General features: G+C 50.1%; 1 pseudogene; it reads right to left on the bottom strand.

Annotated features, from left to right (window-relative positions):
- Positions 1–10651: 10651 nt before the first annotated feature.
- LOC135534608 (paralemmin-1-like) lies at positions 10652–24406 on the bottom strand (annotated as a pseudogene).
- Between the last annotated feature and the right edge of the window lie 348 nt (positions 24407–24754).

The raw sequence follows: 24754 nt of genomic DNA, 5'->3' as shown, positions 1-24754 counted from the left end.
TTGTCGATCGGTGAGGTTTGTCGATCGGTGAGGTTTGTCGATCGGTGAGGTTTGTCGATCGGTGAGGTTTGTCGATCGGTGAGGTTTGTCGATCGGTGAGGTTTGTCGATCGGTGAGGTTTGTCGATCGGTGGACTCTGCAAGACGAGAGAACAGGTGTGGCGGATTGTGCTTGGCTTAGAATGAAGGGATATTGTAGCGATCTTAAGCCAACACCTAGCAACTTCAGCAGGCGGTTCAGATCTCTTGGTGTAACCGGAGAAGGCATTGGGTTGACAGTTGTTGGACCAGGAATCCGGTGAGGCGGCTGCCCCTGAAATCACTACTTTAGTATTGTGTTATTAATCCATGGTGTATTCTCTGAGTTGAACTACTAAGGCCTTTTGAAACCAGACACGTGCTGTCATCCTGAAGTAATCACGAAGCATAAAAAAACAAAATAATGATAACTCATTGTTTTATACACATAGAAATTCAACACACTCTAGGAAAAAATGACCAAGGTTTGTTGTTATTAAAACGTGTGGGCTTTGAATATAATATCCCTGTCTACTCCCTGCTGTGGTGCATCTTGGGGCTTGAATAAGAGGTCCCCCCCCCAATGCCCTGGCTACTCTCTGCTGTGGTGCATCTTGGGGCCTGAATAAGAGGTGCCCCCAATGCCCTGGCTACTCTCTGCTGTGGTGCATCTTGGGGCCTGAATAAGAGGACAGGAGGACAGGACGACAGGAGGGCTAGAGGACAGGAGGACTAGAGGACATGAGGACAGGGGGACAGGGAGGGCTAGAGGACAGGAGGACTAGAGGACATGGAGGGACAGGAGGACTAGAGGACATGAGGACAGGAGGGCTAGAGGGACATGAGGGACAGGACATAGAGGACAGGAGGACTAGAGGACATGAGGCAGGGGGGACAGGAGGACTAGAGGACAGGAGGACTAGAGGACATGAGGGCTAAGAGGATAGGAGGACTAGAGGACATGAGGACAGGGAGAGGACAGGGGGACAGGAGGGCTAGAGGACATGAGGACAGGACGACAGGAGGGCTAGAGGAGGGCTAGAGGACAGGAGGACAGGACGACAGGAGGGCTAGAGGACAGGAGGACTAGAGGACATGAGGGCTAGAGGACATGAGGACAGGACAACAGGAGGACTAGAGGACATGAGGGCTCTAGAGGACAGGAGGACTAGAGGACAGGAGGGCAGGAGGACAGGAGGACTAGAGGACAGGAGGGCTAGAGGACAGGAGGACTAGAGGACAGGAGGGCAGGAGGACAGGAGGACTAGAGGACAGGAGGAGGAGGACAGGAGGACTAGAGGACAGGAGGACTAGAGGACAGGGGGACAGAGGACAGGGGGACTAGAGAGACAGGAGGACTAGAGGACAGGAGGACATGAGGACAGGAGGGCTAGAGGACAGGAGGACTAGAGGACAGGAGGGCAGGAGGACAGGAGGACTAGAGGACAGGAGGACTAGAGGACAGGAGGGCAGGAGGACTAGGACAGGAGGACTAGAGGACATGAGGACAGGGAGGACTAGAGGACAGGAGGACAGGGAGGACTAGAGGACCAGGAGACTAGAGGACATGAGAGGACAGGGAGGACATGAGGGCAGGAGGGCAGGAGGACTAGGACAGGAGGGCAGGAGGACAGGAGGACAGGAGGACTAGGGGGGAGGACAGGGGGACTAGAGGAGAGGACAGGAGGGGCTGAGGACAGGAGGGCTGGAGGACAGGAGGGGGGACTAGACAGGGGGACTAGACCAGGGGACTAGAGGACAGGAGGACTAGAGGACAGGGGGACAGGGGACAGGAGGACAGGAGGACAGGACAGAGGACAGGGGGACTAGAGGACAGGGGACTAGGAGGACAGGGGGACTAGGGACAGGAGGGCTAGGACTGGACAGGAGGGGCTAGAGGACAGGAGGACAGGAGGACAGGAGGACTAGAGGACAGGAGGGCTAGAGGACAGGAGGACAGGAGGACTAGAGGACAGGAGGACAGGAGGGCTAGAGGGCAGGAGGACTAGAGGACAGGAGGGGCTAGAGGACAGGAGGGCAGAGGACAGGAGGGCTAGAGGACAGGAGGGCCTGGAGGACTAGAGGACAGGAGGGCTGGAGGACTAGAGGACAGGAGGACAGGACTAGAGGACAGGAGGGCAGGAGGACTAGAGGACAGGAGGAGGAGGGCTAGAGGACAGGGAGACAGGAGGGCTGAGGACAGGAGGGCTGGAGGGCAGGAGGGCTAGAGGACAGGAGGACTGGAGGACAGGAGGGCATGGAGGACAGGAGGGCTGGAGGACAGGAGGACTAGAGGACAGGGGGGACTAGAGGACAGGAGGGCTAGAGGACAGGAGGGCTAGAGGACAGGAGGGCTAGAGGACAGGAGGACAGGAGGGCTAGAGGACAGGGAGGGCTAGAGGACAGGAGGGCTAGAGGACAGGAGGACTAGAGGACAGGAGGGCTGGAGGACAGGAGGACAGGAGGGTTAGAGGACAGGAGGGTTGGAGGACAGGAGGGCTAGAGGACAGGAGGACAGGAGGGCTAGAGGACAGGAGGGCTAGAGGACAGGAGGGCTAGAGGACAGGAGGACAGGAGGACAGGAGGGTTAGAGGACAGGAGGGTTAGAGGAAGAAGAGATCAATAATATCTGTCCAGCCTTTGCTGCTTTGCTCGCAGATTTGTAAAATATTCTGTGACCCAAAAGTATTTAACAACAGCAAATAACAAAACCATATCTGTAGGTTGTTGTAACATTGGATCACCGGTAAAGTTGAATGCCGCATTGCTGTATGGTGCACTTGACATGTATTATGACATGAATAGCCAGCCGCGGCTACTGCTTAAATGTTGCTGTAAAATGCCTAGATGGTTCTCCTTAGTGTTTGTTGCTGTTGTTTTGTTGTTGTTTTCTTATTCATTGTCAAGCTTTAGAAACCGAAGCCAGACTGACACATTTCAGTAGCCTAAATAGGACTGTGATTCTGTACACCTTCCCTCTGCTGTAAAATGAGACACACAAAGCAGCGCAATCGAAATTGAATTTCACCTATGCGAGCAGATCAGGCGGTAATTTCATAAAGGTGATGACTCAACTGTTAATTAATTTATACTCTCTTGTGTTTCCTATTAGTGTTTGACCTATTAGTCACGTTATGACTGACTTGTGATCCGTTGCTCGTTTGATTACATTGACATTTCCAGCCGTAGTTACATTCATCTGTTTTTTTGTCCAAAATTTTGAACTGAAGCAGTGCATCCCGAATGGAGGCAGCAAACAATGTACCAGGCCAGTTGGGATTTAAAACCTCATTGGGATTTTGTTTTGGACTAGCAAGAAGTTCATTATATTAATCAAGCATTGAACTGCATCCATCTATTCTGCCAACAATACCTCACTGTACATCATGGGATTCTGATTCAAATGTAACCTTTTTTTGTTTACTTATTTTCCACCATAATTTGCAAATAAACTCATTAAAATCCTACAATGTGATTTTCTGGATTTTCTTTTCTTATTTTGTCTGTCATAGTTGAAGTGTACCTATGATGAAAATTACAGGCCTCTCTCATCTTTTTAAGTGGGAGAACTTGCACAATTGGTGGCTGACTAAATACTTTTGCCCCACTGTATATTTGTGGTGGGCTTGTGCAAAGCTAAGCCAGATCCCATAATTGTTAGCGCCATGTTAACTAGAGATTGACCGATTGGACTATTTCAAGTTTTCATAACAATCAGTTGTTGGCCTTTTTGGACACCGATTACATTGCACGAGGAGCCGGCTGACTACCTGTTATGAGGGCAGCAAGGAGTCACGGTAAGTTGCTAGCTAGCATTAAACGTATCTTATAAAAAACAATCAATTTTCACATAATCACTAGTTAACTACACATGGTTGATGATATTACTAGGTTAACTAGCTTGTCCTGCGTTGCATATAATCAATGCGGTGCCCGTTAATTTACCATCGAATCAAAGCCTACTTCAACTTCGCCAAACGGGGGAAAGATTTAACAAATGCACATTTGCAAAAAGCACAATCGTTGCACAAATGTACCTAACCATAAACACCACACATGCCTTTCTTTAAAATCAATACACAGGAGTATATATTTTGAAACCTGCATATTTAGTTAAAATAAATGCATGTTAGCAGGGGAAATTGTGTCACTTCTCCTGCGTTCATTTCACGCAGAGTCACGGTATATGTTCCGCCTGGCTCATTGCGAACTAATTTGCCAGAAATTGTATGTAATTATGACATAACATTGGAGGTTGCGCAATGTAACAGCAATATTTAGACTGATGGATGCCACCCCTTAGATTAAATACGGAACGGTTCCGTATTTCACTGAAAGAATAAACGTTTTGTTTTCTAAATGATAGTTTCTGGATTTGACCATATTAGTGACCTAAGGCTTGTATTTCTGTGTGTTATTATAATTAAGTCTATGATTTGATAGAGCAGTCTGACTGAGCGGTGGTAGGCAGCAGCAGGCTCGTAAGCATTCATTCAAACAGCACTTTACTGCGTTTGCCAGCAGCTCTTTGCAATGCTTCAAGCATTGCGCTGTTTATGACTTCAAGCCTATCAACTCCTGAGATGAGGATGGCAATACTAAAGTACCTAATAGAACATCCAATAGTCAAAGGTATATGAAATACAAATGGTACCGAGAGCCAAATCCTATAATAACTACAACCTAGAACTTCTTACCTGGGAATATTGAAGACTCATGTTAAAAGGAACCACCACCTTTCATGTTCTCATGTTCTGAGCAAGGAACTTAAACGTTAGCTTTCTTACATGGCACATATTGCACTTTTACTTTCTTCTCCAACCCTGTGCTTTTGCATTATTTAAACCAAATTGAACATGTTTCGTTATTTATTTGAGACTAAATAGATTTTATTGATGTATTATATTGAGTTAAAATAAGTGTTCATTCAGTATTATTGTAATTGTCAGACATGTTCTCACTGTGTCAGACATGTTCTCACTGTGTTAGACATGTTCTCACTATGTCAGACATGTTCTCACTGTGTTAGACATGTTCTCACTGTGTCAGACATGTTCTCACAGACATGTTCTCACTGTGTTAGTTAGACATGGTCTCACTGTGTTAGACATGTTCTCACTGTGTTAGACATGTGCTCACTGTGTCAGACATGTGCTCACTGTGTCACTGTGTCAGACATGTTCTCACTGTGTTAGTTAGACATGGTCTCACTGTGTTAGACATGTTCTCACTGTGTTAGTTAGACATGGTCTCACTGTGTCAGACATGTTCTCACTGTGTTAGTTAGACATGTTCTCACTGTGTTAGACATGTTCTCACTGTGTTAGACATGTTCTCACTGTGTTAGACATGTTCTCACTGTGTCAGACATGTTCTCACTGTGTTAGTTAGACATGTTCTCACAGACATGTTCTCACTGTGTTAGTTAGACATGTTCTCACTGTGTTAGACATGTTCTCACTGTGTTAGTTAGACATGTTCTCACTGTGTTAGCTAGACATGTTCTCACTGTGTTAGACATGTTCTCACTGTGTTAGACATGTTCTCACTGTGTTAGTTAGACATGGTCTCACTGTGTTAGCTAGACATGTTCTCACTGTGTTAGTTAGACATGTTCTCACTGTGTTAGCTAGACATGTTCTCACTGTGTTAGACATGTTCTCACTGTGTTAGACATGTTCTCACTGTGTTAGTTAGACATGTTCTCACTGTGTTAGACATGTTCTCACTGTGTTAGACATGTTCTCACTGTGTCAGACATGTTCTCACTGTGTCAGACATGTTCTCACTGTGTTAGTTAGACATGTTCTCACTGTGTTAGACATGTTCTCACTGTGTCAGACATGTTCTCACTGTGTTAGACATGTTCTCACTGTGTTAGACATGTTCTCACTGTGTTAGTTAGACATGTTCTCACTGTATTAGACATGACATGTTCTCACTGTGTTAGTTAGACATGTTCTCACTGTGTTAGTTAGACATGGTCTCACTGTGTCAGACACGTTCTCACTGTGTTAGTTAGACATGTTCTCACTGTGTTAGTTAGACATGTTCTCACTGTATTAGACATGTTCTCACTGTGTTAGACATGTTCTCACTGTGTTAGTTAGACATGTTCTCACTGTATTAGACATGTTCTCACTGTGTTAGTTAGACATGTTCTCACTGTGTCACTGTGTTAGACATGTTCTCACTGTGTTAGTTAGACATGTTCTCACTGTGTTAGACATGTTCTCACTGTGTTAGTTAGACATATTCTCACTGTGTTAGACATGTTCTCACTGTGTTAGACATGTTCTCACTGTGTTAGTTAGACATATTCTCACTGTGTTAGACATGTTCTCACTGTGTTAGACATGTTCTCACTGTGTTAGTTAGACATGTTCTCACAGACATGTTCTCACTGTGTTAGTTAGACATGTTCTCACTGTGTTAGCTAGACATGTTCTCACTGTGTTAGCTAGACATGTTCTCACTGTGTTAGCTAGACATGTTCTCACTGTGTTAGCTAGACATGTTCTCACTGTGTTAGACATGTTCTCACTGTGTCAGACATGTTCTCACTGTGTTAGACATGTTCTCACTGTGTTATACATGTTCTCACTGTGTCAGACATGACATGTTCTCACTGTGTTTGAGACAGTAGTGCTATGCAAATAGAGCTTTAGTTGGCAGTAAGTGTTCTCCACCCTCTGAAAAGGAATGTTAGACTAACCTGGGAGAGAGTTTGGCCCCCTAGTTCCTTTAAAAGATACCACCTATGATCCAAGGCATTTAAATAGAGAAGAGAGAGTGAGAGTGAGTGTGAAAGATAGGGAGGACACAGATACAGAGAGAGAGAGATAGGGAGGACACAGATACAGAGAGAGAGAGATAGGGAGGACACAGATAGAGAGAGAGAGAGAGAGAGAGAGAGAGAGAGAGAGAGAGATAGGGAGGACACAGATACAGAGAGAGAAAGATTGAGAGATAGGGAGGACACAGATACACAGATACAGAGAGAGAGAGAGAGAGAGAGAGGACACAGATACACAGAGAGAGAGAGAGAGAGTGAGAGATAGGGAGGACACAGATACAGAGAGAAAAGATTGAGAAGAGAGACAGAAATATCGAGAAGAGAGACAGACAGAGAGAAAGAGAACACAGAGACAGAGAGAGACAGAGAGAGAGACAACACAGAGACAGAGACAGAGAGACACAGAGATAGAGAGAGAGAGAGAACACAGAGACAGAGAGAGATAGGGAGAGAGAGTGAGAGATAGGGAGGACACAGATATGGAGAGAGAGAGAGAAGAGAGACAACACAGAGACAGAGAGAGATAGGGAGAGAGAGTGAGAGATAGGGAGGACACAGATATGGAGAGAGAGAGAGAAAGAGAGACAACACAGAGACAGAGAGAGATAGGGAGAGAGAGTGAGAGATAGGGAGGACACAGATATGGAGAGAGAGAGAGAAAGAGAGACAACACAGAGACAGAGAGAGAGTGAGAGATAGGGAGGACACAGATACAGAGAGAGAGAGAGACAACACAGAGAGAGAAAGATTGAGAAGTGAGAATATTGATTAGAGACAGAGAGACAGAGAGAGAGAGAGAGAGAGAGAGAACACAGAGACAAAGAGTGATATAAAAATATAGAGCATGTCAGTAACCTGAAAACCAGCTGCTGATCTGAGTTGAGTCGTAACACTGACATGTTCTGCATTGAGGAGATCTGTGGTTTCATAAGTCCTTTCAATGGCCTTTCAATACATTTTGTTCAAAAAGCAAAAACATTCAAATACAGTAAATCTAATATCATAATGAGGTTCCCTCCTGTACTCTGAAACCCTGGTAGTTCCCTCCCTGTACTCTGAAACTCTGGTAGTTCCCTCCTATACTCTGAAACTCTGGTAGTTCCCTCCTATACTCTGAAACCCTGGTAGTTCCCTCCTGTACTCTGAAACTCTGGTAGTTCCCTCCTATACTCTGAAACCCTGGTAGTTCCCTCCTGTACTCTGATACCCTGGTAGTGTTCCCTCCTGTACTCTGATACCCTGGTAGTGTTCCCTCCTATACTCTGAATGTTCCCTCCTGTACTCTGAAACCCTGGTAGTTCCCTCCTATACTCTGAAACCCTGGTAGTTCCCTCCGATACTCTGATACCCTGGTAGTGTTCCCTCCTATACTCTGATACCCTGGTAGTTCCCTCCTGTACTCTGAAACCCTGGTAGTTCCCTCCTATACTCTGAAACCCTGGTAGTTCCCTCCTATACTCTGACACCCTGGTAGTGTTCCCTCCTATACTCTGAAACCCTGGTAAAATTCAATCCCATACTCTGGTTGTTCCCTCCTGTACTCTGATACCCTGGTAGTGTTCCCTCCTATACTCTGAAACCCTGGTAAAATTCAATCCCATATTCTGGTTGTTCCCTCCTATACTCTGAAACCCTGGTAGTCCCCTCCTATACTCTGATACCCTGGTAGTACTCTCCTATACTCTGAAACCCTGGTAGTGTTCCCTCCTATACTCTGAAACCCTGGTAAAATTCAATCCCATACTCTGGTTGTTCCCTCCTATACTCTGAAACCCTGGTAGTACTCTCCTATACTCTGACACACTGGTAGAGTTCCCTCCTATACTCTAATACCCTGGTAGAGTTCCCTCCTATACTCTGGTAGTTCCCTCCTATACTCTGAAACCCTGGTAAAATTCAATCCCATATTCTGGTTGTTCCCTCCGATACTCTGATACCCTGGTAGAGTTCCTCCTGTACTCTGAAACCCTGGTAGTGTTCCCTCCTGTACTCTGAAACCCTGGTAGTTCCCTCCTATACTCTGGTAGTTCCCTCCTATACTCTAATACCCTGGTAGTTCCCTCCTATACTCTGAAACCCTGGTAGTTCCCTCCTATACTCTGATACCCTGGTAGTTCCCTCCTATACTCTGGTAGTTCCCTCCTATACTCTGGTAGTTCCCTCCTATACTCTGATACCCTGGTAGTGTTCCCTCCTATACTCTGAAACTCTGGTAGTTCCCTCCTATACTCTGGTAGTTCCCTCCTATACTCTGGTAGTTCCCTCCTATACTCTAATACCCTGGTAGAGTTCCCTCCTATACTCTGAAACCCTGGTAGTTCCCTCCTATACTCTGATACCCTGGTAGTTCCCTCCTGTACTCTGATACCCTGGTAGTGTTCCCCTCCTATACTCTGAAACCCTGGTAAAATTCAATCCCATACTCTGGTTGTTCCCTCCTGTACTCTGATACCCTGGTAGTGTTCCCTCCTATACTCTGAAACCTTGGTAGAGTCCCTCCTGTACTCTGACATGGTTCGGTGAGGAGCTTTTGTACAGTGCCTATCGTTAATTATGATAACTGTTCATGTTTCTTACAGTATAGACAGAAGGTCATAAGTAGCCCTTCTCAGGATATATCCCAAATGGCACCCTATTCCCTATATAGTGCACTACTTTAGACCAGGCCCTATTCCCTATATAATGCACTACTTTAGATCAGAGCCCTATTCCCTATATAATGCACTACTTTAGACCAGAGCCCTATTCCCTATATAGTACACTACTTTAGACCAGAGCCCTATTCCCTATATAGTGCACTACTTTAGACCAGGCCCTATTCCCTATATAATGCACTACTTTAGACCAGAGCCCTATTCCCTATATAGTGCACTACTTTAGACCAGGCCCTATTCCCTATATAATGCACTACTTTAGACCAGAGCCCTATTCCCTATATAGTGCACTACTTTAGACCAGAGCCCTATTCCCTATATAGTGCACTACGTTTTACACAAATCCTCACATAAAACATATTTGGTGTTGTATCAAGGTCAGGGCCTCTCTACCCTCAAGGCTCTGGTCAAAAGCACTGTGTTACATAGGGAATAAGGTGCAGTTTGGGATGGGCCCCTAGTCTGTAGTCCATCCAGTCAGTCAGATGTCTTTGCTTGAATAAGGCAACTCGACAGATGGGTATCAATCTATACTGTAACATACTATATCTCTGTTTGTGCAGGTCTACTTTCTGTTGTTTTTCAGAGTGCCAGATAGAGAGTCATCTGATCCAGGTCTTTAATACCAAACATTCCTTGGTCAGGTTTTAAAGGATTGTGTTATAACCTATTTCTTACAGACCAAATGTATTGTGAATACAATGAAACTAGTGGCAAGCCCAATCCAACCCAAACACTGTGCTCCTCTGGTTGGAATGGTGGTGTGTTGTCCTTGCTCTGGGGTGAAGTTTCCTCTAGGTACAGATCTAGGATCAGCTTCCCCTCATCCAATCCTGACCTTCATCTGTAGTCGTAAAAATCTAAAACTGACCCTTTATTCGGGGCAACTTCCACCGTTGTCCTACTGAAGGGAGTGACAGAGTGACAGGGGGGGGCATTGTCAGGATAAGGGTCAGACACAGGCTCACAAAGGTGGGTCAAAGGTCAAAGTTAAAAAGAATTATGTCAATGCAGCCAAGTTCCAGGCGTCAGAGGGTTCTGTTAGTAGCCGTGAGGAGGAATAGGAGGAGGAGGAGGAGGGTTTAGGGAGGAGGAGATCAGAGCCTTGATTAACCAATGAGCTCCTCCCTCCCTGCAGTCCCAAGAGTAACAGAGTTGTGGGTAGTGTAGTTAAAGTAATGAGGTCACATGATAGTACAGCAGTGGCAGCGCTCTTTCTTCTCTATACCTGCTGGGGAGGGGAGTTCCTTGGTGGCCGTGGCAGAGCTCTCGTCCTTCCCCTCCGACGACAGTTCCGTGGTGTCGCTGAGCGGCGGGCGCGGACACCAGGTCGGCGGCGTTGCCGTCCATGGTGGAGTAACCGTCTGTCACCGTTTTCTCCCGTAGCGACTTCTCATCGTCCTCATCAATCAGGACGATCTCAGCTTTGATGGTGCCGTTGAATCCCAGCAGCCTCTTGGTCTCATCCTGGTCATCTACATTATGATTGAAGATCATCGTGATCGGCTTCTCTGCCGTAGCCTGGGAGCCTTCGTCACCTCACCTTCGTATATCACCTCCCGGCAGGGTGGAGGCTGGGTGGTGATAGGGGCGTGGGGCTGGGGCATCTTGTGGGCGTGGTGGCAGAGCTAGGGACCGCTGGGGGTAGTGTAGGTGTAGTTGGTAGGGAGGTCAGCGGAGTGGTCAATGGACCTGGGGGAGATTTTGGGGTCATCAGCGTCGGCGGGGTTGACAGTGACCTTAGCCTTGCCTCCCTGAGCACAGCCGCTGGTCGCCCCGACCCGCTTCATCAGCTCATCCACCTGTTGGGAGCTCCAGCGGTGAACCCCATTGTCCAGGGTAGAGGACCCCCCCGAGCGGACCTCGTAGACAACATTCCGGCCGTCGTCGAAAACCTTGACCCCGCAGTCAGGCACTTCGTCAGGGCTGACTGCAGACGCTGACAGGATCCTGGTGTCCCCTGTCTTTCTGTCCTTCTCCACGTTGATCTCCATGGCGTACATCACTGGATAAAAGACAGGCAGACGGACGGACGGACGGACGGACGGAGGGAGGGAGGGGGAGAGAGAGAAAGAAGATATCATGTTACCATTATAGTAAATCTCTGGGTGACAGACAGACAGACAGACAGACAGACAGACAGACAGACAGATATCATGTGGTTTCAACTATAGTACAACTCTGGGTGATTATTTAAGATACTATTTGAAGATATAGAGTTTCAGATATTTTTGGAAGATGGGCAGGAAGCTTTCCCACAAGGACCTAAGTTGGCGGAACGGAGTGCTCTCGTTGGGGTGTAGGGTTTGAGCCTGAAAGTAGGGAGGGGTAGCTCCTCTTGCTGCTCCGTAGGCATGGTCTTGTAGCGGATGCGAGCTTCGACTGGAAGCCAGTGGAGTGTGCGGATGAGTGGGGTGATGTGGGAGGACTTGGTAAGGTTGAACACCAGGTGGGCTGCAGTGCCCTGCCCAGAAAGGGTGTAGAGGAGGATCTGATAAAGCCTGAGACACCCAGCCCAGAAAGGGTGTAGAGGAGGATCTGATAGAGTCTGAGAAGCCCAGCCCTGAGAGGGTGGAGAGGAGGATCTGATAGAGACTGACACACCAGCCCTGAGAGGAGGATCTGATAGAGCCTGAGACACCCAGCCCTGAGAGGGTGGAGAGGAGGATCTGATAGAGCCTGAGACACCCAGCCCTGAGAGGGTGGAGAGGAGGATCTGATAGAGCCTGAGACTCCCAGCCCTGAGAGGGTGGAGAGGAGGATCTGATAGAGCCTGAGACTCCCAGCCCTGAGAGGGTGGAGAGGAGGATCTGATAGAGACAGACCCCCAGCCCTGAGAGGGTGGAGAGGAGGATCTGATAGAGACAGACCCCCAGCCCTGAGAGGGTGGAGAGGAGGATCTGATAGAGCCTGAGACTCCCAGCCCTGAGAGGGTGGAGAGGAGGATCTGATAGAGCCTGAGACACCAGCCCTGAGAGGGTGGAGAGGAGGATCTGATGGAGCCTGAGACGCCCAGCCCTGAGAGGGTGGAGAGGAGGATCTGATAGAGCCTGAGACACCCAGCCCTGAGAGGGTGGAGAGGAGGATCTGATAGAGCCTGAGACTCCCAGCCCTGAGAGGGTGGAGAGGAGGATCTGATAGAGACTGACACCCAGCCCTGAGAGGGTGGAGAGGAGGATCTGATAGAGACTGACACCCAGCCCTGAGAGGGTGGAGAGGAGGATCTGATAGAGCCTGAGATGCCCAGCGCTGAGAGGGTGGAGAGGAGGATCTGATAGAGCCTGAGACACCCAGCCCTGAGAGGGTGGTGAGGAGGATCTGATAGAGCCTGAGACACCCAGCCCTGAGAGGGTGGAGAGGGAGGATCTGATGGTTCCCGGTGTCCAAGGCAGCAGATAGATCTAGGAGGATGAGAACAGAGGAGAGAGAGTCAGCTTTGGCAGTGCGGAGAGCCTCTGTGACAAGAGTGAAAAGTGTTTCCTACGAGTAGAGGCAGAAGCTTGAAATGTAGAGTGATAAAATTGGCTTTAGCAGGGGACCCAGAGGAAGAGAAAGTAGAGAGGAGGAAGAGGAAGTGTGATATGTCCTCCGGATGTTTAGTTTTCCTCCATTTACACTCAGCTGCCCGCAGCCCTGTTCTGTAAGCTCGCAATGAGTAACTCAGCCACGGAGCAGGGGAGTAGGCAAACAGCCTCTAGTAAAGGCCAACTGTATTGTCTGCCTTGTGAGTGGGAGGGGACTGGAAAAGGGTCAAAAGGAGAGAAAATAGAGAGTTGGAAAGAAATTAATAGAAGGCAGTCGTCGGGAGGTACGAACAGCGGTGAGCCATCGTCAGGACATTAGCTTATCAAGGTGTCAAGATCATTGATGAACTCTCTAAGGGTTACAGTGAGATTAGTAGGAGAACAGAGACCTGGAGGGGGTCATAGTGAGATTAGTAGGAGAACAGAGACCTGGAGGGGGTCACAGTGAGATTAGTAGGAGAACAGAGACCTGGAGGGGGTCCTAGTGAGATTAGTAGGAGAACAGAGACCTGGAGGGGGGTCATAGTGAGATTAGTAGGAGAACAGAGACCTGGAGGAGGGTCATAGTGAGATTAGCAGGAGAACAGAGACCTGGAGGGGGTTACAGTGAGATTAGTAGGAGAACAGAGACCTGGAGGGGGTTACAGTGAGATTAGTAGGAGAACAGAGACCTGGAGGGGGGTTACAGTGAGATTAGTAGGAGAACAGAGACCTAGAGGGGGTTACAGTGAGATTAGTAGGAGAACAGAGACCTGGAGGGGGTCATAGTGAGATTAGTAGGAGAACAGAGACCTGGAGGGGTTACAGTGAGATTAGTAGGAGAACAGAGACCTGGAGGGGGTTCAGTGAGATTAGTAGGAGAACAGAGACCTGGAGGGGGTCACAGTGAGATTAGTAGGAGAACAGAGACCTAGAGGGGGGTTACAGTGAGATTAGTAGGAGAACAGAGACCTGGAGGGGGTTACAGTGAGATTAGTAGGAGAACAGAGACCTAGAGGGGGTTACAGTGAGATTAGTAGGAGAACAGAGACCTGGAGGGGGTTACAGTGAGATTAGTAGGAGAACAGAGACCTAGAGGGGGTTACAGTGAGATTAGTAGGAGAACAGAGACCTGGAGGGGGTCACAGTGAGATTAGTAGGAGAACAGAGACCTGGAGGGGGACATAGTGAGATTAGTAGGAGAACAGAGACCTGGAGGGGTTACAGTGAGATTAGTAGGAGAACAGAGACGTGGAGGAGGTTACAGTGAGATTAGTAGGAGAACAGAGACCTGGAGGGGGTCACAGTGAGATTAGTAGGAGAACAGAGACCTGGAGGAGGTCACAGTGAGATTAGTAGGAGAACAGAGACCTGGAGGGGGTTACAGTGAGATTAGTAGGAGAACAGAGACATGGAGGGGGTTACAGTGAAATTAGTAGGAGAACAGAGACCTGGAGGGGGTCATAGTGAGATTAGTAGGAGAACAGAGACCTGGAGGGGGGTCATAGTGAGATTAGTAGGAGAACAGAGACCTGGAGGGGGTCACAGTGAGATTAGTAGGAGAACAGAGACCTGGAGGGGTTACAGTGAGATTAGTAGGAGAACAGAGACCTGGAGGGGGTTACACTGAGATTAGTAGGAGAACAGAGACCTGGCGGGGGGTTACAGTGAGATTAGTAGGAGAACAGAGACATGGAGGGGGTCATAGTGAGATTAGTAGGAGAACAGCCTCCAGTAAAGATGAGGTTAGAGTATTGTCTGCCTTGTGAGTTGGAGGGGATCGGAAAAATAAATCAATCGAAGGCGACGTCGGGAGGTTGAAGTCACCAAGTATAGCGGTTAGCCATCGTCTGGAAGTGAGTTTATCAAAGTGTCAAGCTCGTTGGATGAACTCTCCAAGGCGTCTAGCTCATTGGATGAACTCTCTAAGGTGTCGAGCTCATTGGATATGCTCTCCAAGGGCTTCTGGTGGGCGATAGATGACAATAATGTTAAGTTCGAGTGGACAAGTGACAGTGATAGAATGGAGTTGAAATGAGGAGATGGACAGGCAAGAGGAAAAAAACAGAATATCTCCACTCTATATGTATCAATGTGCCACCAGAGCGATGACCAGATGCTCTCGGAATATGAGAGAATAAGTAGTCAGATGAAGAGAGAGCAGCTTGAGTAGCAGTATTTTCTGAGTTGATCCAAGCCTCCGTCAGGGCCAAAAAGTCAAGGGACTGAAGGGCAGCGTAGGATAGGATGAACTTGGAGTTCTTGACCTCAGATGGGCAGTTCCAAACGCTGCCAGAGACGAAGGATTTCCACATGGGGTTGTGTGGGCAGGGTGCGCTAAATCAGAAACAGCCAGGGGTTGGGGAGCGTCTGCCTACAGGGAGAGGAGCCAACCGGTACAGAAAACACACACATAGTGAGATCTGTAAATAACTAGGTAAGATACTCAAGTGAGAGAGTGGTGGGAAACTACTCTCTGTCCTTCCAGAATAACTCATCTGAACAGTATTAGTTTAACAACCAGACCACCGCTGGGAAAAACAGGGGAGACTGATGTAATAATACTATCGCTGATTGGCTTGAAGATGAAACCCCCCCCCCCCCCCCCCTGATTACCTAAACAAGTCATAAATTGCCCTGACGATCCTGGTTGATGTGTCAACAAATGTCTTCAAGTTGTGAGCGGTCAGCAGTTCACACACCAAGTAGGTCACTGGGAAGACAGACAGCACTTAAAGTAGATGGCCCTAGTTAAGCCTCTCACGCCCGGAGATAACAGGAGTCCTCTAGAACCTGGTAGTCCTGTGATCAGAGCCCAGTCCCAGAAACCAGTCCCAGGAACCAGTCCCAGGAACCAGTCCCAGGAACCAGTCCCAGAGCCCAGTCCCAGCAACCAGTCCCAGGAACCAGTCCCAGGAACCAGTCCCAGGAACCAGTCCCAGGAACCAGTCCCAGAGCCCAGTCCCAGCAACCAGTCCCAGGAACCAGTCCCAGGAACCAGTCCCAGGAACCAGTCCAGTCCCAGGAACCAGTCCCAGGAACCAGTCCCAGGAACCAGTCCCAGGAACCAGTCCCAGGAACCAGTCCAGTCCCAGGAACCAGTCCCAGGAACCAGTCCCAGGAACCAGTCCAGTCCCAGGAACCAGTCCCAGGAACCAGTCCCAGGAACCAGTCCCAGCAACCAGTCCCAGGAACCAGTCCCAGGAACCAGTCCCAGCTACCAGTCCCAGCAACCAGTCCCAGGAACCAGTCCAGTCCCAGCAACCAGTCCCAGGAACCAGTCCAGTCCCAGCAACCAGTCCCAGGAACCAGTCCAGTCCCAGGAACCAGTCCCAGGAACCAGTCCCAGGAACCAGTCCCAGCTACCAGTCCCAGCAACCAGTCCCAGGAACCAGTCCAGTCCCAGGAACCAGTCCCAGGAACCAGTCCCAGGAACCAGTCCCAGGAACCAATCCCAGGAACCAGTCCCAGGAACCAGTCCCAGGAACCAGTCCAGTCCCAGGAACCAGTCCCAGGAACCAGTCCCAGGAACCAGTCCCAGGAACCAGTCCCAGGAACCAGTCCAGTCCCAGGAACCAGTCCCAGGAACCAGTCCCAGCAACCAGTCCCAGGAACCAGTCCAGTCCCAGGAACCAGTCCCAGGAACCAGTCCCAGCAACCAGTCCCAGGAACCAGTCCCAGGAACCAGTCCAGTCCCAGGAACCAGTCCCAGGAACCAGTCCCAGCAACCAGTCCCAGGAACCAGTCCCAGGAACCAGTCCCAGGAACCAGTCCCAGGAACCAGTCCAGTCCCAGGAACCAGTCCCAGGAACCAGTCCCAGGAACCAGTCCCAGGAACCAGTCCCAGGAACCAGTCCCAGGAACCAGTCCCAGGAACCAGTCCCAGCAACCAGTCCCAGCAACCAGTCCCAGGAACCAGTCCCAGGAACCAGTCCCAGGAACCAGTCCCAGGAAACAGTCCCAGGAACCAGTCCCAGGAACCAGTCCCAGGAACCAGTCCAGTCCCAGGAACCAGTCCAGTCCCAGGAACCAGTCCAGTCCCAGGAACCAGTCCAGTCCCAGCAACCAGTCCCAGGAACCAGTCCCAGGAACCAGTCCCAGGAACCAGTCCCAGGAACCAATCCCAGGAACCAGTCCCAGGAACCAGTCCCAGGAACCAGTCCCAGGAACCAATCCCAGGAACCAGTCCCAGGAACCAGTCCCAGGAACCAGTCCCAGGAACCAGTCCCAGGAACCAGTCCCAGGAACCAGTCCCAGGAACCAGTCCAGTCCCAGCAACCAGTCCCAGGAACCAGTCCCAGGAACCAGTCCCAGGAACCAGTCCCAGGAACCAATCCCAGGAACCAGTCCCAGGAACCAGTCCCAGGAACCAGTCCCAGGAACCAGTCCAGTCCCAGCAACCAGTCCCAGGAACCAGTCCCAGGAACCAGTCCCAGGAACCAGTCCCAGGAACCAATCCCAGGAACCAGTCCCAGGAACCAGTCCCAGGAACCAGTCCCAGGAACCAGTCCAGTCCCAGCAACCAGTCCCAGGAACCAGTCCCAGGAACCAGTCCCAGGAACCAGTCCCAGGAACCAGTCCAGTCCCAGGAGCCAGTCCCAGGAACCAGTCCCAGGAACCAGTCCCAGGAACCAGTCCAGTCCCAGGAACCAGTCCCAGGAACCAGTCCCAGGAACCAGTCCCAGCTACCAGTCCCAGGAACCAGTCCAGTCCCAGGAACCAGTCCCAGGAACCAGTCCCAGCAACCAGTCCCAGGAACCAGTCCCAGGAACCAGTCCCAGGAACCAGTCCCAGGAACCAGTCCCAGGAACCAGTCCAGTCCCAGCAACCCGTCCCAGGAACCAGTCCCAGGAACCAGTCCCAGGAACCAGTCCCAGGAAACAGTCCCAGGAACCAGTCCCAGGAACCAGTCCCAGGAACCAGTCCAGTCCCAGGAACCAGTCCAGTCCCAGGAACCAGTCCAGTCCCAGGAACCAGTCCAGTCCCAGCAACCAGTCCCAGGAACCAGTCCCAGGAACCAGTCCCAGGAACCAGTCCCAGGAACCAATCCCAGGAACCAGTCCCAGGAACCAGTCCCAGGAACCAGTCCCAGGAACCAGTCCAGTCCCAGCAACCAGTCCCAGGAACCAGTCCCAGGAACCAGTCCCAGGAACCAGTCCCAGGAACCAGTCCCAGGAACCAGTCCAGTCCCAGCAACCAGTCCCAGGAACCAGTCCCAGGAACCAGTCCCAGGAACCAGTCCCAGGAACCAATCCCAGGAACCAGTCCCAGGAACCAGTCCCAGGAACCAGTCCCAGGAACCAGTCCAGTCCCAGCAACCAGTCCCAGGAACCAGTCCCAGCAACCAGTCCCAGGAACCAGTCCCAGGAACCAGTCCAGTCCCAGGAACCAGTCCAGTCCCAGCAACCAGTCCAGTCCCAGGAACCAGTCCAGTCCCAGCAACCAGTCCCAGGAACCAGTCCCAGGAACCAGTCCCAGGAACCAGTCCCAGGAACCAGTCCCAGGAACCAGTCCCAGGAACCAGTCCAGTCCCAGCAACCAGTCCCAGGAACCAGTCCCAGGAACCAGTCCCAGGAACCAGTCCCAGGAACCAATCCCAGGAACCAGTCCCAGGAACCAGTCCCAGGAACCAGTCCCAGGAACCAGTCCAGTCCCAGCAACCAGTCCCAGGAACCAGTCCCAGGAACCAGTCCCAGGAACCAGTCCCAGGAACCAGTCCAGTCCCAGGAGCCAGTCCCAGGAACCAGTCCCAGGAACCAGTCCCAGGAACCAGTCCAGTCCCAGGAACCAGTCCCAGGAACCAGTCCCAGGAACCAGTCCCAGCTACCAGTCCCAGCAACCAGTCCCAGGAACCAGTCCAGTCCCAGGAACCAGTCCCAGGAACCAGTCCCAGCAACCAGTCCCAGGAACCAGTCCCAGCAACCAGTCCCAGGAACCAGTCCCAGGAACCAGTCCAGTCCCAGGAACCAGTCCCAGGAACCAGTCCCAGGAACCAGTCCCAGGAACCAGTCCCAGGAACCAGTCCCAGCAACCAGTCCCAGGAACCAGTCCAGTCCCAGGAACCAGTCCCAGGAACCAGTCCCAGCAACCAGTCCCAGGAACCAGTCCCAGGAACCAATCCCAGGAACCAGTCCCAGGAACCAGTCCCAGGAACCAGTCCCAGGAACCAGTCCCAGAGCCCAGTCCCAGGAACCAGTCCAGTCCCAGGAACCATTCCCAGGAACCAGTCCCAGCTACCAGTCCCAGCAACCAGTCCCAGGAACCAGTCCAGTCCCAGGAACCAGTCCCAGGAACCAGTCCCAGGAACCAGTCCCAGCTACCAGTCCCAGCAACCAGTCCCAGGAACCAGTCCCAGGAGCCAGTCCAGTCCCAGCAACCAGTCCCAGGAACCAGTCCCAGGAACCAGTCCAGTCCCAGGAACCAGTCCCAGGAACCAGTCCCAGCAACCAGTCCCAGGAACCAGTCCCAGGAACCAGTCCAGTCCCAGGAACCAGTCCCAGGAACCAGTCCCAGCTACCAGTCCCAGCAACCAGTCCCAGGAACCAGTCCAGTCCCAGCAACCAGTCCCAGGAACCAGTCCCAGGAACCAGTCCAGTCCCAGCAACCAGTCCCAGGAACCAGTCCCAGGAACCAGTCCAGTCCCAGGAACCAGTCCCAGGAACCAGTCCCAGGAACCAGTCCCAGGAACCAGTCCCAGCTACCAGTCCCAGGAACCAGTCCAGTCCCAGGAACCAGTCCAGTCCCAGGAACCAGTCCCAGCTACCAGTCCCAGGAACCAGTCCCAGCAACCAGTCCCAGGAACCAGTCCCAGCTACCAGTCCCAGGAACCAGTCCCAGGAACCAGTCCCAGCTACCAGTCCCAGGAACCAGTCCCAGGAACCAGTCCCAGGAACCAGTCCAGTCCCAGGAACCAGTCCCAGGAACCAGTCCCAGGAACCAGTCCCAGGAACCAGTCCCAGCAACCAGTCCCAGGAACCAGTCCCAGCAACCAGTCCCAGGAACCAGTCCCAGGAACCAGTCCAGTCCCAGGAACCAGTCCCAGGAACCAGTCCAGTCCCAGGAACCAGTCCCAGGAACCAGTCCAGTCCCAGGAACCAGTCCCAGGAACCAGTGCCAGGAACCAGTCCCAGCAACCAGTCCCAGGAACCAGTCCAGTCCCAGGAACCAGTCCCAGGAACCAGTCCCAGGAACCAGTCCCAGGAACCAGTCCCAGCTACCAGTCCCAGGAACCAGTCCCAGCAACCAGTCCCAGGAACCAGTCCCAGTCCCAGCAACCAGTCCCAGGAACCAGTCCCAGGAACCAGTCCCAGGAACCAGTCCCAGGAACCAGTCCCAGCAACCAGTCCCAGGAACCAGTCCCAGGAACCAGTCCCAGCAACCAGTCCAGTCCCAGGAACCAGTCCCAGAGCCCAGTCCCAGGGTAGTGTTAATATGTTGAACTGATCAGTGTTCTGAGTTTGAGTTTATTTATATTTTTACAGGGACAGTGCACATGAATCAACGTTTCAGTAAAAGTGCTGGTTTTAGCCAGTCGGCTAATTTTGACCTGGAGTCCCTGTGCAAGTTTTTAAAAACAATTACAATAACAATACAGACACACCATGAGTAGTGAGCACATGCAGAACAACATAGAACAAGAGACACGTAGCACGCAGACAGAGAAACATAGAACAAGAGACACGCAGACAGAGACACATAGAACAAGAGACACGTAGCACGCAGACAGAGAAACATAGAACAAGAGACAAGTAGCATGCAGACAGAGACACATAGAACAAGAGACAAGTAGCACGCAGACAGAGAAACATAGAATAAGAGACACGTAGCACGCAGACAGAGACACGTAGAACAAGGGACACGCAGACAGAGCCACATAGAACAAGAGACACGTAGCACGCAGACAGAGAAACATAGAACAAGAGACAAGTAGCATGCAGACAGAGACACATAGAACAAGAGACACGTAGCACGCAGACAGAGACACATAGAACAAGACATGTAGCACGCAGACAGAACAACATAGAACAAGAGACACGCAGACAGAGAAACAGGACAAGAGACACGTAGCACGCAGACAGAGACACATAGAACAAGACATGTAGCACGCAGACAGAACAACATAGAACAAGAGACACGCAGACAGAGAAACAGGACAAGAGACACGTAGCACGCAGACAGAGACACATAGAACAAGAGACAAGTAGCACGCAGACAGAACAACATAGAACAAGAGACACGCAGACAGAGAAACAGGACAAGAGACACGTACACGCAGACAGAGACACATAGAACAAGATACACGTAGCACACAGACAGAACAACATAGAACAAGAGACACGTAGCACGCAGACAGAGAAACATAGAACAAGAGACACGTAGAACAAGAGACACGTAGAACAAGAGACACGTAGCACGCAGACAGAAAAACATAGAACAAGAGACACGAAGCACGCAGACAGAACAACATAGAACAAGAGACACGTAGCACGCAGACAGAGACACATAGAACAAGAGACACGTAGCACCCAGACAGAGAAACATAGAACAAGAGACACGTAGAACAAGAGACACATAGCACACAGACAGAGACACATAGAACAAGAGACACGTAGCACGCAGACAGAGAAACATAGAACAAGAGACACGTAGCACGCAGACAGAGAAACATAGAACAAGAGACACGTAGCACCCAGACAGAGAAACATAGAACAAGAGACACGTAGCACGCAGACAGAGAAACATAGAACAAGAGACACGAGAACAAGAGACACATAGCACACAGACAGAGACACATAGAACAAGACATGTAGCACGCAGACAGAACAACATAGAACAAGAGACATGCAAGCAGAGAAACAGGACAAGAGACACGTAGCACGCAGACAGAGACACATAGAACAAGAGACAAGTAGCACGCAGACAGAACAACATAGAACAAGATACACGTAGCACGCAGACAGAACAACATAGAACAAGAGACACGTAGAACAAGAGACACGTAGCACGAGACAGAGAACATAGAACAAGAGACACGTAGCACGAGACAGAGAAACATAGAACAAGAGACACGTAGCACGCAGACAGAGACAAGTAGCACGCAGACAGAGAAACATAGAACAAGAGACACGTAGCACGCAGACAGAGAAACATAGAACAAGATACACGTAGCAGAGACAGAGAAACATAGAACAAGAAACACGTAGCACGCAGACAGAGAAACATAGAACAAGAGACACGTAGCACGCAGACAGAGAAACATAGAACAAGAGACACGTAGCACGCAGACAGAGAAACATAGAACAAGAGACACGTAGCACGCAGACAGAGAAACATAGAACAAGAGACACGTAGCACGCAGACAGAGAAACATAGAACAAGAGACACGTAGCACGCAGACAGAGAAACATAGAACAAGATACACGTAGCCTTAGACAGAGAAACATAGAACAAGAGACACGTAGCACGCAGACAGAGAAACATAGAACAAGAGACACGTAGCACGCAGACAGAGACAAGTAGCACACAGACAGAGAAACATAGAACAAGAGACACGTAGCACGCAGACAGAGAAACATAGAACAAGATACACGTAGCACGCAGACAGAGAAACATAGAACAAGAAACACGTAGCACGCAGACAGAGAAACATAGAACAAGAGACACGTAGCACGAGACAGAGAAACATAGAACAAGATACACGTAGCACGCAGACAGAGACACGTAGCACGCAGACAGAGAAACATAGAACAAGAGACACGTAGCACGCAGACAGAGAAACATAGAACAAGAGACACGTAGCACGCAGACAGAGAAACATAGAACAAGAGACACGTAGCACGCAGACAGAGAAACATAGAACAAGAGACACGTAGCACGCAGACAGAGAAACATAGAACAAGAGACACGTAGCACGCAGACAGAGAAACATAGAACAAGAGACACGTAGCACGCAGACAGAGAAACATAGAACAAGAACACGTAGCACTCAGACAGAACAACATAGAACAAGAGACACGTAGCACGAGATAGAACAACATAGAACAAGAGACACGTAGCACGCAGACAGAACAACATAGAACAAGAGACACGCAGCACGCAGACAGAACAACATAGAACAAGAGACATGTAGCACGCAGACAGAGAAACATAGAACAAGAGACACGTAGCACACAGACAGAGAAACATAGAACAAGAGACACGTAGCACGCAGACAGAACAACATAGAACAAGAGACACGTAGCACACAGACAGAGCAATAACAAAAAAAAACAACAGTGTTTTCCACACCTCACCAGCTACAGACAACAGGCAACATGGAAAGTGACAACACACAGCTAGGGATGATGTTCATTAGTCTGATTGACCTATAGCCATGTCTTTATGTTTTTTGTGAAAGTGTGATCGGTGGTACAGTTATGTGTGTCAGACTAACGGTGCTTTTCCTTAAGGGAACTAAACAGTCACCTCTCATGGCAGACCTTGTGGATCTGCTGCCATATGTTTGGGTTTTCTGTTGAACAGAAGTACTGAGTGGAGGGGGAGGAGCCTGGCCATTTAGGATCTTGAATACAAGACATGCGTCGGTGTCTTGTACATGCTTTCTGAGGATGTAGCAGTGATGATGGCTATTGGGCTTCCTATCAAGCACTTTGAGCCTGTTTGTAGACAGACTGAATAGGTTTTAATGTTGTACAGCAAGCTTGGGCCCATCTAGTCAAGCAGTATGTTTAAGTGGGGAGTATCATAGATTTGGTACAGTTTTGCTACCTCTGTAGTGAAACAATTTAAATATAAATCGGAAAATTAGCGAGTTGAATTTGGTCATTTGAGTTGCCTTTTTCACCTGCTTTTTAAAAGACAGGTACTTAAAATCTTAAAATCCAGATACCAGCTGGAGCTTCTCCCCTGACACATAGACACACAGACACACAGACATCTGGCTCAGTAGCATCAGATACCACCTGGAGCTTCTCCCCTGACACACATAGACATCTGGCTCAGTAGCATCAGATACCAGCTGGAGCTTCTCCCCTGACACATAGACATCTGGCTCAGTAGCATCAGATACCACCTGGAGCTTCTCCTGACTTTAGACATCTGGCTCAGTAACATCTGTTGTCAACTATGTGAAGGAGATGCAGACAGTTTTTTCACGACAGATTCAAACATGAATCCCACTAGTCACTTTGTACCTTCCTATTGGTGAGTCTGTGGGTTGCGACATTGTACCTCCCTCACTCTCCGTTAGCTAGCTACTACCTGTTACCCCTCCCTGGTCCTAGTACTGTACTCCTTGGCTCCGGTCCAGACCTCACAACACCTTCCTCCCCCACCTAGCACCTACCAGGTTTCTTTGGCTGCTCCCCAGAGGCAGGTGCTGTTGAGGCTGTGGCCTGATGAAGAGAAGTGGTGGAGGTGTCTCTGATGTCTGGCTGCTGCTCGAGGAACTGGTCCGGAAGCTGGTTGAGTAGCTGGGGTGAGGAGCGTTACTCAGAGCATCTGGTTGGGGCGGAGAGCAGGAGAAGGAGATCAGACTGGACTCTCCCCCCACCCAGCACAAACTCAATCTCTCTCTCTTTGTAACTGTCCCTTTCTCTGTCTCTACCCCCTCTCTCTCTCCCTCTCTCCATGTATTCCTCTCTCCCTCCCCCTCTATCTCTCTCCCCCTCTCTCTCTCCCCTCTCTCTATGTATTCCTCTCTCCCTCCCCCTCTATCTCTCTCCCTCTCTCTCTGTATTCCCTCTCTCCCTCCCCCTCCATCTCTCTCCCCCTCTCTCTCCCTCT

This window comes from Oncorhynchus masou, unplaced genomic scaffold, assembly GCF_036934945.1.
Source record: "Oncorhynchus masou masou isolate Uvic2021 unplaced genomic scaffold, UVic_Omas_1.1 unplaced_scaffold_3648, whole genome shotgun sequence".
Lineage (NCBI taxonomy): Eukaryota > Metazoa > Chordata > Actinopteri > Salmoniformes > Salmonidae > Oncorhynchus > Oncorhynchus masou.
This window is presented reverse-complemented; position numbering and strand designations above follow the sequence as displayed.